Source organism: Chiloscyllium punctatum, unplaced genomic scaffold (assembly GCF_047496795.1).
Source record: "Chiloscyllium punctatum isolate Juve2018m unplaced genomic scaffold, sChiPun1.3 scaffold_370, whole genome shotgun sequence".
Classification (NCBI taxonomy): domain Eukaryota; kingdom Metazoa; phylum Chordata; class Chondrichthyes; order Orectolobiformes; family Hemiscylliidae; genus Chiloscyllium; species Chiloscyllium punctatum.
In genome coordinates this window covers 77,501-90,000 of record NW_027310104.1, presented here as the reverse complement: position 1 = coordinate 90,000, position 12,500 = coordinate 77,501, and positions in this window count along the sequence as shown.

Genomic DNA, 12,500 nt, shown 5'->3' with positions numbered 1-12,500 from the left:
TATAAATCAGTAACCACCGACACTTAGAATATTTTCGAGTTGGTATAAATCAGTAACCACTGACACTTAGAATTTTTTCGAGTTGGTATAAATCAGTAACCACTGACACTTAGAATATTTTCGGGTTGGTATAAATCAGTAACCACCGACACTTAGAATATTTTCGGGTTGGTATAAATCAGTAACCACTGACACTTAGAATTTTTTCGGGTCGGTACAAATCAGTAACCACTGACACTTAGAATATTTTCGGGTTGGTATAAATCAGTAACCACCGACACTTAGAATATTTTCGAGTTGGTATAAATCAGTAACCACTGACACTTAGAATTTTTTCGAGTTGGTATAAATCAGTAACCACTGACACTTAGAATATTTTCGGGTTGGTATAAATCAGTAACCACCGACACTTAGAATATTTTCGAGTTGGTATAAATCAGTAACCACTGACACTTAGAATATTTTCGACTTGGTATAAATCAGTAACCACTGACACTTAGAATATTTTCGGGTTGGTATAAATCAGTAACCACCGACACTTAGAATATTTTCGAGTTGGTATAAATCAGTAACCACCGACACTTAGAATTTTTTCGAGTTGGTATAAATCAGTAACCACTGACACTTAGAATATTTTCGGGTTGGTATAAATCAGTAACCACCGACACTTAGAATATTTTCGAGTTGGTATAAATCAGTAACCACTGACACTTAGAATTTTTTCGAGTTGGTATAAATCAGTAACCACTGACACTTAGAATATTTTCGACTTGGTATAAATCAGTAACCACTGACACTTAGAATATTTTCGGGTAGGTATAAATCAGTAACCACCGACACTTAGAATATTTTCGAGTTGGTATAAATCAGTAACCACCGACACTTAGAATTTTTTCGAGTTGGTATAAATCAGTAACCACTGACACTTAGAATTTTTTCGGGTTGGTATAAATCAGTAACCACCGACACTTAGAATATTTTCGAGTTGGTATAAATCAGTAACCACTGACACTTAGAATTTTTTCGGGTCGGTATAAATCAGTAACCACTGACACTTAGAATTTTTTCGAGTTGGTATAAATCAGTAACCACTGACACTTAGAATATTTTCGGGTTGGTATAAATCAGTAACCACTGACACTTAGAATTTTTTCGACTTGGTATAAATCAGTAACCACTGACACTTAGAATTTTTTCGGGTTGGTATAAATCAGTAACCACTGACACTTAGAATATTTTCGGGTTGGTATAAATCAGTAACCACTGACACTTAGAATTTTTTCGGGTTGGTATAAATCAGTAACCACCGACACTTAGAATTTTTTCGGCTCAGTAGAAATCAGTAACCAAGCGCATTTTTGAATTGGTTACTGATTTCTCCGTTCGAGTTGCGGCTGCGGTTGGCTTCAAATAGTGGTGGGGGCTTAATTATCGCCGAGGGGAGCATGTCCCGGTGGTGTGGCCGAGGATGGAGTGCCTTTTGAAGGGGGTGTTTCTGAATTTGGACCCTTTTTGAGTTGCATGGCCGGATGGGTGTGGTTTTGAAGGGTGTGTCTGTCTGGAGTGGCACCGGCGTTGGTGTGAGGCTGAGGGTGGGCGTTCGGTTCCTGGTTAGGGATAGGGAAAGGGTGAGACTTAGCTTTAGTGCTCGTGCCCCCGATTTTGGTAATGTTTGACGTCAATTTTCCAAGGAGGCGAATGCAAGGCTTCAGAGGGACTTTGAGTGTTCGGGGGCGGGGTAGCTCAGCCGGATTTGCCCCGGCGGTTCTGCGGACGGTGTTGACTTCGAGGGCGGACCGGCCCCCGTGTTCAGTCCGAATATCGTGCATTGTTAACGGCGGGAAGTGTTCCAAAAGGGAATGGGATTGAATGTGACTGCTGAAGCCGACTTTGAGACCTGTAACGCGGGTAGCTCAGCCGGATTTGACCCGGCGGTTCTGGCGACGGTCTCGCCTTCGAGGGGGGAGCGCCCCGCGTGTTCAGGCCGAATTTTGTGCATTTCCATCGGCGGGAAGAGGTCCAAACGGGAATGGGATTGAATGTGACTGCTGAAGCCGACATTGAGACCTCTAACGCGGGTAGCTCGGCAGGATTTGACCCGGCGGTTCTGCCGAAGGTCTCACCTTCGAGGGGGGAGCGTCCCGCGTGTTCAGGCCGAATATCGTGCATTGTTAACGGCGGGAAGTGTTCCAAACGGGAATGGGATTGAATGTGACTGCTGAAGCCGACATTGAGACCTCTAACGCGGGTAGCTCGGCCGGATTTGACCCGGCGGTTCTGGCGACGGTCTCGCCTTCGAGGGGGGAGCGTCCCGCGTGTTCAGGCCGAATTTTGTGCATTTCCATCGGCGGGAAGAGGTCCAAACGGGAATGGGATTGAATGTGACTGCTGAAGCCGACATTGAGACCTCTAACGCGGGTAGCTCGGCCGGATTTGACCCGGCGGTTCTGCCGAAGGTCTCACCTTCGAGGGGGGAGCGTCCCGCGTGTTCAGGCCGAATTTTGTGCATTTCCATCGGCGGGAAGAGGTCCAAACGGGAATGGGATTGAATGTGACTGCTGAAGCCGACATTGAGACCTCTAACGCGGGTAGCTCGGCCGGATTTGACCCGGCGGTTCTGCCGAAGGTCTCACCTTCGAGGGGGGAGCGCCCACCGTGTACAGGCCGATTTTCATGCATTTCCAACCGTGGGAAGGGGTCCGAAAGGGGATGGGGGTGAACGTGACTGCTCAACCCGACTTTGAGACCTGTAACGCGGGTAGCTCAGCCGGATTTGACCCGGCGGTTCTGGCGACGGTCTCGCCTTCGAGGGGGGAGCGCCCCGCGTGTTCAGGCCGAATTTTGTGCATTTCCATCGGCGGGAAGAGGTCCAAACGGGAATGGGATTGAATGTGACTGCTGAAGCCGACATTGAGACCTCTAACGCGGGTAGCTCGGCAGGATTTGACCCGGCGGTTCTGCCGAAGGTCTCACCTTCGAGGGGGGAGCGCCCACCGTGTACAGGCCGATTTTCATGCATTTCCAACCGTGGGAAGGGGGCCGAAAGGGGATGGGGGTGAATGTGACTGCTCAACCCGACTTTGAGGCATCTAACCCGGGTAGCTCAGCCGGGTTTGACCCGGCGGTTCTGCCGACTGCCTCGCCTTCGAGGGGGGAGCGTCCCCCGTGTACAGGCCGATTTTCATGCATTTCGAACCGTGGGAAGTGGCCCAAAAGGGGATGGGGGTGAATGTGACTGCTCAACCCGACTTTGGCGCTTCCGAGCCGGGTAGCCCGGCCGGGTTTGACCCGGCGGTTCTGCCGTCGGTCTCGCCTTCGAGGGCGGAGCCTCCCCCGTGTACAGGCCGATTTTCATGCATTTGCAACGGTGGGAAGTTGCCCAAAAGTCGATGGGAGTGAATGTGACTGCTCAACCCGACTTTGAGACTTTTAAGCCGGGTAGCTCAGCCGGGTTTGACCCGGCGGTTCTGCCGACGGTCTCGCCTTCGAGGGGGGAGCCTCCCCCGTGTACAGGCCGATTTTCGTGCATTTCCAACGGTGGGAAGAGGTTCAAAAGGGGATGGGAGTGAATGTGACTGCTCAACCCGACTCTGAGGCTTCTAACCCGGGTAGCTCGGCCGGGTTTGATCCGGCGGTTCTGCCGACGGTCTCGTCTTCGAGGCCGGTGCCTCCCCCGTGTACAGGCCGATTTTCGTGCATTTCCAACGGTGGGAAGTGGTCCAAAAGGGAATGGGGGTGGACGTGTCTGCTCATACCGACTTTGAGACTTGTAAGCCGGGTAGCTCAGCCGGGTTTGACCCGGCGGTTCTGCCGACGGTCTCGCCTTCGAGGGGGGAGCCTCCCCCGTGTACAGGCCGATTTCCGTGCATTTCCAACGGTGGGAAGAGGTTCAAAAGGGGATGGGAGTGAATGTGACTGCTCAACCCGACTCTGAGGCTTCTAACCCGGGTAGCTCGGCCGGGTTTGATCCGGCGGTTCTGCCGACGGTCTCGTCTTCGAGGCCGGTGCCTCCCCCGTGTACAGGCCGATTTTCGTGCATTTCCAACGGTGGGAAGAGGTTCAAAAGGGGATGGGGGTGAATGCGACTGCTCAACCCGACTCTGAGGCTTCTAACCCGGGTAGCCCGGCCGGGTTTGACCCGGCGGTTCTGCCGTCGGTCTCGCCTTCGAGGGCGGAGCCTCCCCCGTGTACAGGCCGATTTTCATGCATTTGCAACGGTGGGAAGTTGCCCAAAAGTCGATGGGAGTGAATGTGACTGCTCAACCCGACTTTGAGACTTTTAAGCCGGGTAGCTCAGCCGGGTTTGACCCGGCGGTTCTGCCGACGGTCTCGCCTTCGAGGGGGGAGCCTCCCCCGTGTACAGGCCGATTTTCGTGCATTTCCAACGGTGGGAAGAGGTTCAAAAGGGGATGGGAGTGAATGTGACTGCTCAACCCGACTCTGAGGCTTCTAACCCGGGTAGCTCGGCCGGGTTTGATCCGGCGGTTCTGCCGACGGTCTCGTCTTCGAGGCCGGTGCCTCCCCCGTGTACAGGCCGATTTTCGTGCATTTCCAACGGTGGGAAGTGGTCCAAAAGGGAATGGGGGTGGACGTGTCTGCTCATACCGACTTTGAGACTTGTAAGCCGGGTAGCTCAGCCGGGTTTGTTCCGGCGGTTCTGCCGACGGTCTCGTCATCGAGGGGGGAGCCTCCCCCGTGTCCAGGCCGATTTTCATGCATTTCCAACCGTGGGAAGTGGTCCAAAAGGGAATGGGGGTGAATGTGACTGCTCATACCGACTTTGAGACTTTTAAGCCGGGTAGCTCAGCCGGGTTTGACCCGGCGGTTCTGCCGACGGTCTCGCCTTCGAGGGGGGAGCGTCCCCCGTGTTCAGGCCGAATTTTGTGCATTTCGAACCGTGGGAAGTTGCCCAAAAGTCGATGGGAGTGAATGTGACTGCTCAACCCGACTTTGAGACTTGTAAGCCGGGTAGCTCAGCCGGGTTTGACCCGGCGGTTCTGCCGACGGTCTCGTCTTCGAGGCGGGTGCCTCCCCCGTGTACAGGCCGATTTTCATGCATTTCGTACCGTGGGAAGCGGTCCAAAAGGGGATGGGAGTGAACGTGACTGCTCATACCGACTTTGGCGCTTCCGAGCCGGGTAGCTCAGCCGGGTTTGACCCGGCGGGTCTGCCGACGGTCTCGCCTTCGAGGGGGGAGCGTCCCCCGTGTTCAGGCCGAATCTTGTGCATTTCGAACCGTGGGAAGTTGCCCAAAAGTCGATGGGAGTGAATGTGACTGCTCAACCCGACTTTGAGACTTGTAAGCCGGGTAGCTCAGCCGGGTTTGACCCGGCGGTTCTGCCGACGGTCTCGTCTTCGAGGCGGATGCCACCCCCGTGTACAGGCCGATTTTCGTGCATTTCCAACCGTGGGAAGTGGTCTAAAAGTCGATGGGAGTGAACGTGACTGCTCAACCCGACTCTGAGGCTTCTAACCCGGGTAGCTCGGCCGGGTTTGACCCGGCGGTTCTGCCGACGGTCTCGTCTTCGAGGCGGGTGCCTCCCCCGTGTACAGGCCGATTTTCGTGCATTTCGAACCGTGGGAAGTGGTCTAAAAGTCGATGGGAGTGAACGTGACTGCTCAACCCGACTTTGAGACTTGTAAGCCGGGTAGCTCAGCCAGGTTTGACCCGGCGGTTCTGCCGACGGTCTCGCCTTCGAGGGCGGACCCTCCCCCGTGTACAGGCCGGTTTTCGTGCATTTCGAACCGTGGGAAGTGATCCAAAAGGGAATGGGGGTGAACGTGACTGCCCAACCCGGCTTTGAGACTTGTAAGCCGGGTAGCTCAGCCGGGTTGGACCCGGCGGTTCTGCCGACGGTCTCGACTTCGAGGCGGGTGCCTCCCCCGTGTACAGGCCGATTTTCATGCATTTGCAACGGTGGGAAGTTGCCCAAAAGTCGATGGGAGTGAATGTGACTGCTCAACCCGACTTCGAGACTTGTAAGCCGGGTAGCTCAGCCGGGTTTGACCCGGCGGTTCTGCCGACGGTCTCGCCTTCGAGGGGGGAGCCTCCCCCGTGTACAGGCCGATTTTCGTGCATTTCCAACGGTGGGAAGAGGTTCAAAAGGGGATGGGAGTGAATGTGACTGCTCAACCCGACTTTGGCGCTTCCGAGCCGGGTAGCTCAGCCGGGTTTGACCCGGCGGGTCTGCCGACGGTCTCGTCTTCGAGGCGGGTGCCTCCCCCGTATACAGGCCGATTTTCATGCATTTCGAACCGTGGGAAGTGGTCCAAAAGGGAATGGGGGTGGACGTGTCTGCTCATACCGACTTTGAGACTTGTAAGCCGGGTAGCTCAGCCGGGTTTGTTCCGGCGGTTCTGCCGACGGTCTCGTCTTCGAGGCGGGTGCCTCCCCCGTGTACAGGCCGATTTTCGTGCATTTCGAACCGTGGGAAGTGGTCCAAAAGGGGATGGGAGTGAATGTGACTGCTCAACCCGACTTTGGCGCTTCCGAGCCGGGTAGCTCAGCCGGGTTTGACCCGGCGGGTCTGCCGACGGTCTCGTCTTCGAGGCGGGTGCCTCCCCCGTATACAGGCCGATTTTCATGCATTTCGAACCGTGGGAAGTGGTCCAAAAGGGAATGGGGGTGGACGTGTCTGCTCATACCGACTTTGAGACTTGTAAGCCGGGTAGCTCAGCCGGGTTTGATCCTGCGGTTCTGCCGACGGTCTCGCCTTCGAGGGGGGAGCCTCCCCCGTGTTCAGTCCGATTTCCATGCATTTCCAACCGTGGGAAGTTGCCCAAAAGGGGATGGGAGTGAATGTGACTGCTCAACCCGACTTTGGCGCTTCCGAGCCGGAGCCGGTTAGCACAGCCGGGTTTGACCCGGCGGTTCTGCCGACAGTCTCCTCTTCGAGGCGGGTGCCTCCCCGTGTACAGGCCGATTTCCGTGCATTTCGAACCGTGGGAAGTGGTCCAAACGTCGATGGGAGTGAATGTGACTGCTCAACCCGACTTTGGCGCTTCCGAGCCGGGTAGCTCAGCCGGGTTTGACCCGGCGGTTCTGCCGACGGTCTCGTCTTCGAGGCGGGTGCCTCCCCCGTGTACAGGCCGATTTTCATGCATTTGGAACCGTGGGAAGTGGTCCAAAAGGGAATGGGGGTGGACGTGACTGCTCATACCGACTTTGAGACTTGTAAGCCGGGTAGCTCGGCCGGGTTTGACCCGGCGGTTCTGCCGACGGTCTCGCCTTCGAGGGGGGAGCCTCCCCTTGTTCAGTCCGATTTTCGTGCATTTCCCACGGTGGGAAATGGTATCTTTCATACGGGGACAAGGGTCTGAAGCGGTGAAGTCAGTAACCGGCATAGTTAAGGAAAGGGTTCGAATTTTCTCAACAGTACGAAAAAAGTGAGCAGGGAAGCTAGAGAAGGTGTCAGTGAGTCCCAAACGAGTGAACCGCAAAACTTAGGGAAATGCCCGAAAGCGTTTTAAAGGGTGGAAATCGGGAACCGAGGAAATGATGGGAAAGTGCCTGAAAGTGCTAAATGAGTAAACAGAAAAACGAAGAAAAATGTTTGAAAAGAAGAAGTGAGTAACCAGGAAAACTTAGAAAAATGTTCAAAACGAAGAAATCAGTAACCAGGAAAACTTAGAAAAATGATCAAAAAGAAGAAATGAGTAACCAGGAAAACTTAGAAAAATGTTTAAAAAGAAGAAATCAGTAACCAGGAAAACTTAGGAAAATGTTTAAAAAGAAGAAATCAGTAACCAGAAAACTGCGAAAAATGTTTAAAAAGAAGAAATGAGTAACCAGAAAAACTTAGAAAATGTTTAAAAAGAAGAAATCAGTAACCAGGAAAAACTTAGAAAAATGTTTAAAAAGAAGAAATCAGTAACCAGGAAAACTTAGAAAAATGTTTAAAAAGAAGAAATCAGTAACCAGGAAAACTTAGAAAAATGTTATAAAAGAAGAAGTGAGTAACCAGAAAAACTTAGAAAAATGTTTAAAAAGAAGAAATCAGTAACCAGAAAAAACTGCGAAAAATGTTTAAAAAAGAAGAAATCAGTAACCAGACAAACTGCGAAAAATGTTTAAAAAGAAGAAATCAGTAACCAGGAAACTTAGAAAAATGTTTAAAAAGAGAAGTGAGTAACCCAGAAAAACTTAGAAAAATGTTTAAAAAAAGAAGAAATCAGTAACCAGAAAAACTTAGAAAAATGTTTAAAAAGAAGAAATCAGTAACCAGAAAAACTGCGAAAAATGTTTTAAAAAGAAGAAATCAGTAACCAGGAAAACTTAGAAAAATGTTTAAAAAGAAGAAATCAGTAACCAGAAAAAACTGCGAAAATGTTTAAAAAGAAGAAATCAGTAACCAGGAAAACTTAGAAAAATGTTTTAAAAAGAAGAAATCAGTAACCAGAAAAACTTAGAAAAATGTTTAAAAAGAAGAAATGAGTAACCAGAAAAACTTAGAAAAATGTTTAAAAAGAAGAAATCATTAACCAGAAAAACGGCGAAAAATGTTTAAAAAGAAGAAATCAGTAACAGAAAAACTTAGAAAAATGTTTAAAAAGAAGAAGTGAGTAACCAGAAAAACTTAGAAAAATGTTTAAAAGAAGAAATGAGTAACCAGAAAAACTTAGAAAAATGTTTAAAAAGAAGAAATCAGTAACCAGAAAAACTTAGAAAAATGTTTAAAAAGAAGAAATGAGTAACCAGAAAAACTTAGAAAAATGCTTAAAAAGAAGAAATCAGTAACCAGAAAAACGGCGAAAAATGTTTAAAAAGAAGAAATCAGTAACCAGAAAAACGGCGAAAAAATGTTTAAAAAGAAGAAATCAGTAACCAGACAAACTGCGAAAAAATGTTTAAAAGAAGAAATCAGTAACCAGAAAAACTGCGAAAAATGTTTAAAAAGAAGAAATCAGTAACCAGGAAAACTTAGAAAAATGTTTAAAAAGAAGAAATGAGTAACCAGGAAACTTAGAAAAATGTTTAAAAAGAAGAAATGAGTAACCAGGAAAACTTAGAAAAATGTTTAAAAAGAAGAAATCAGTAACCAGAAAAACTTAGAAAAATGTTTAAAAGAAGAAATCAGTAACAGAAAAAACTTAGAAAAATGTTTAAAAAGAAGAAATGAGTAACCAGAAAAACTTAGAAAAATGTTAAAAAGAAGAAATGAGTAACCAGAAAACTTAGAAAAATGTTAAAAAGAAGAAATCAGTAACCAGAAAAACGGCGAAAAATGTTTAAAAAGAAGAAGTGAGTAACCAGAAAAACTTAGAAAAATGTTTAAAAAGAAGAAATGAGTAACCAGAAAAACGTTTAAAAAGAAGAAATCAGTAACCAGAAAACTTAGAAAAATGTTTAAAAAGAAGAAATGAGTAACCAGAAAAACTTAGAAAAATGTTTAAAAAGAAGAAATCAGTAACCAGAAAAACGGCGAAAAATGTTTAAAAAGAAGAAATCAGTAACCAGAAAAACGGCGAAAAATGTTTAAAAAGAAGAAATCAGTAACCAGACAAACTGCGAAAAATGTTTAAAAAGAAGAAATCAGTAACCAGAAAAACTTAGAAAAATGTTTAAAAAGAAGAAATCAGTAACCAGGAAAACTTGGAAAAAAAACACTTAGAAAAATTTTCAGCAAAGTGTGAAAAATATTCTAAGTGTCAGCGGGAGGAAAATCGCCTGCAAGGCATCGGAAAGATTCGCAAACTTACACCGAACATGTGCTCCGAAGTGCGGAGGAATTGGGTGAATTGAGCCCGGCAAATGGCCAGCTGTCGTTTTGTGCCTGCAGCCCGAAAACTTTAACTTTGTCTGTCGCGGAAGTCCGGACCGAGAAAATCCAAACGGTTTGACCGGACCGAGTTCCAGACCGATGCAGTCAAATTTGGAATTCAGACCCATTCAGTGCCACTTGTAGTTTTTCCGCAAGTGAGGTTGGCGGGGTACCCGGAGATATATGGGAACACGATTTTTAGAACAAAATGGCGGCGCGGGACCGTTCTGAAAGGGCATCCGAAAAACGGTTTCCACGGGCATAGCACTTTAATGACAGGGTATGAGTGCATGCCGGAGAGCTCTTGGAAGTCGAATTTTTGACACTTTGTCAATTTTTTGACAGATTTGGACAAACTCTTTCTGTCTGTTCTAAGAGTCAGTCAGAGACTTGTGCGGCGGTCTTTTGACACTATTGGAGGGCGGGCAAACCCCACGTTGACTCCGGCCGTCCCTCCACAGGCGCTCGTGTCCAAAATGAAGGCGAGAGACGCGAGTGGCCTGGTTCCCTTGGGTGTTGCCAGAAGGCTGCGGGCTGACCGTTGCCTGAGCACTCCCTAAAGCCTCTTGTGATGAGAGCAGACCTCGCCTGCCGCACGACCGGCTCTGGGAGTCGTTGGGCCGCTATTTGTGAATAGTCTGGTCCTCCTCTGCCACCCGGACAAGCGCGATGGCTCTGCCGCCCTGCGGTGCTCGTCACCCAGGTTTGGGGAACACGATACTCGTAACAAAAATAAAAGGGGCGGCTCGGGACCTGCAGGCGAAAGGGGTCCCGTGGTGCTAAGCACGTCGACTTCGGGTCTCGGTGCAAGCCGGAGAGCTCACGGAAGTCTAAAGTTTTCGGCACGTGGTCGAATCTTTTCAAAGGCTTACCCGGCTCCTTTCCGTCCATTCTGAGAGTAAGTCAGAGGCCGGTGCGGAGGTCTCTTGACAATCGGAGGGGGTGGTGTGGCCCTCCGCAGGCGCTCGTGTCGAAAATGAAGGCGAGAGACGCGAGTGGCCTGGTTCCCCTGGGTGTTGCCAGGAAAGGCTGCGGGCTGTACCCTTGCCTGATCACTCCCTAAAGCCTCTTGTGATGAGAGCAGACCTCGCGCGCCGCACGGACCGGCTCTGGGAGTCGTTTGGGCCGCTATCTGTGAATAGTCTGGTCCTCCTCTGCCACCCGGCCAAGTGCGATGGCTCTGCCGCCCTGCGGTGCTCGTCACGCAGGTATGGGGCACACGATGCTCGTAAACAGCAAATAAAGGCGGCTCGGGACCTGCAGGCGAAAGAGGGTCCCGTGGTGCTTAGCACGTCGACTTCGGGTCTCGGTGCAAGCCGGAGAGCTCACGGGAAGTCTAAAGTTTTCGGCACGTGTCGAATCTTTTGAAAGGCTTACCCGGCTCTTTCCGTCCATTCTGAGAGTCAGTCAGAGGCCGGTGCGGCGGTCTATTGACGACCGGAGGCTCCCATGGGGTGTTTGCGATGAGGGTGGAGGCACAGAACCTTGCCTTAGCACTCCCTAATAAAGCCTCTTGTGAAGAGAGCAGACCTCGCGCGCCGCACGACCGGCTCTGGGAGTCGTTGGGCCGCTATCTGTGAATAGTCGGGTCCTCCTCTGCCACCCGGCCAAGTGCGATGGCTCTGCCGCCCTGCGGTGCTCGTCACGCAGGTATGGGGCACACGATGCTCGTAACAGCAAATAAAGGCGGCTCGGGACCTGCAGGCGAAAGGGGTCCCGTGGTGCTTCGCACGTCGACTTCGGGTCTCGGTTGCAAGCCGGAGAGCTCACGGAAGTCTAAAGTTTTCAGGCACGTGGTCGAATCTTTTGAAAGGCTTACCCGGCTCTTTCCGTCCATTCTGAGAGTCAGTCAGAGGCCGGTGCGGCGGTCTATTGACGACCGGAGGCTCCCATGGGTGTTGCGATGAGGGTGGAGGGCACAGAACCTTGCCTTAGCACTCCCTAATAAAGCCTCTTGTGAAGAGAGCAGAACCTCGCGCGCCGCACGACCGGCTCTGGGAGTCGTTGGGCCGCTATCTGTGAATAGTCTGGTCCTCCTCTGCCACCCGGCCAAGTGCGATGGCTCTGCCGCCTGCGGTGCTCGTCACGCAGGTATGGGGCACACGATGCTCGTAACAGCAAATAAAGGCGGCTCGGGACCTGCAGGCGAAAGGGGTCCCGTGGTGCTTCGCACGTCGACTTCGGGTCTCGGTGCAAGCCGGAGAGCTCACGGAAGTCTAAAGTTTTCGGCACGTGGTCGAATCTTTTGAAAGGCTTACCCGGCTCTTTCCGTCATTCTGAGAGTCAGTCAGAGGCCCGGTGCGGCGGTCTATTGACGACCGGAGGCTCCCATGGGTGTTGCGATGAGGGTGGAGGGCACAGAACCTTGCCTTAGCACTCCCTAATAAAGCCTCTTGTGAAGAGAGCAGACCTCGCGCGCCGCACGACCGGCTCTGGGAGTCGTTGGGCCGCTATCTGTGAATAGTCGGGTCCTCCTCTGCCACCCGGCCAAGTGCGATGGCTCTGCCGCCCTGCGGTGCTCGTCACGCAGGTATGGGGCACACGATGCTCGTAACAGCAAATAAAGGCGGCTCGGGACCTGCAGGCGAAAGGGGTCCCGTGGTGCTTCGCACGTCGACTTCGGGTCTCGGTGCAAGCCGGAGAGCTCACGGAAGTCTAAAGTTTTCGGCACGTGGTCGAATCTTTTGAAAGGCTTACCCGGCTCTTTCCGTCCATTCTGAGAGTCAGTCAGAGGCCGGT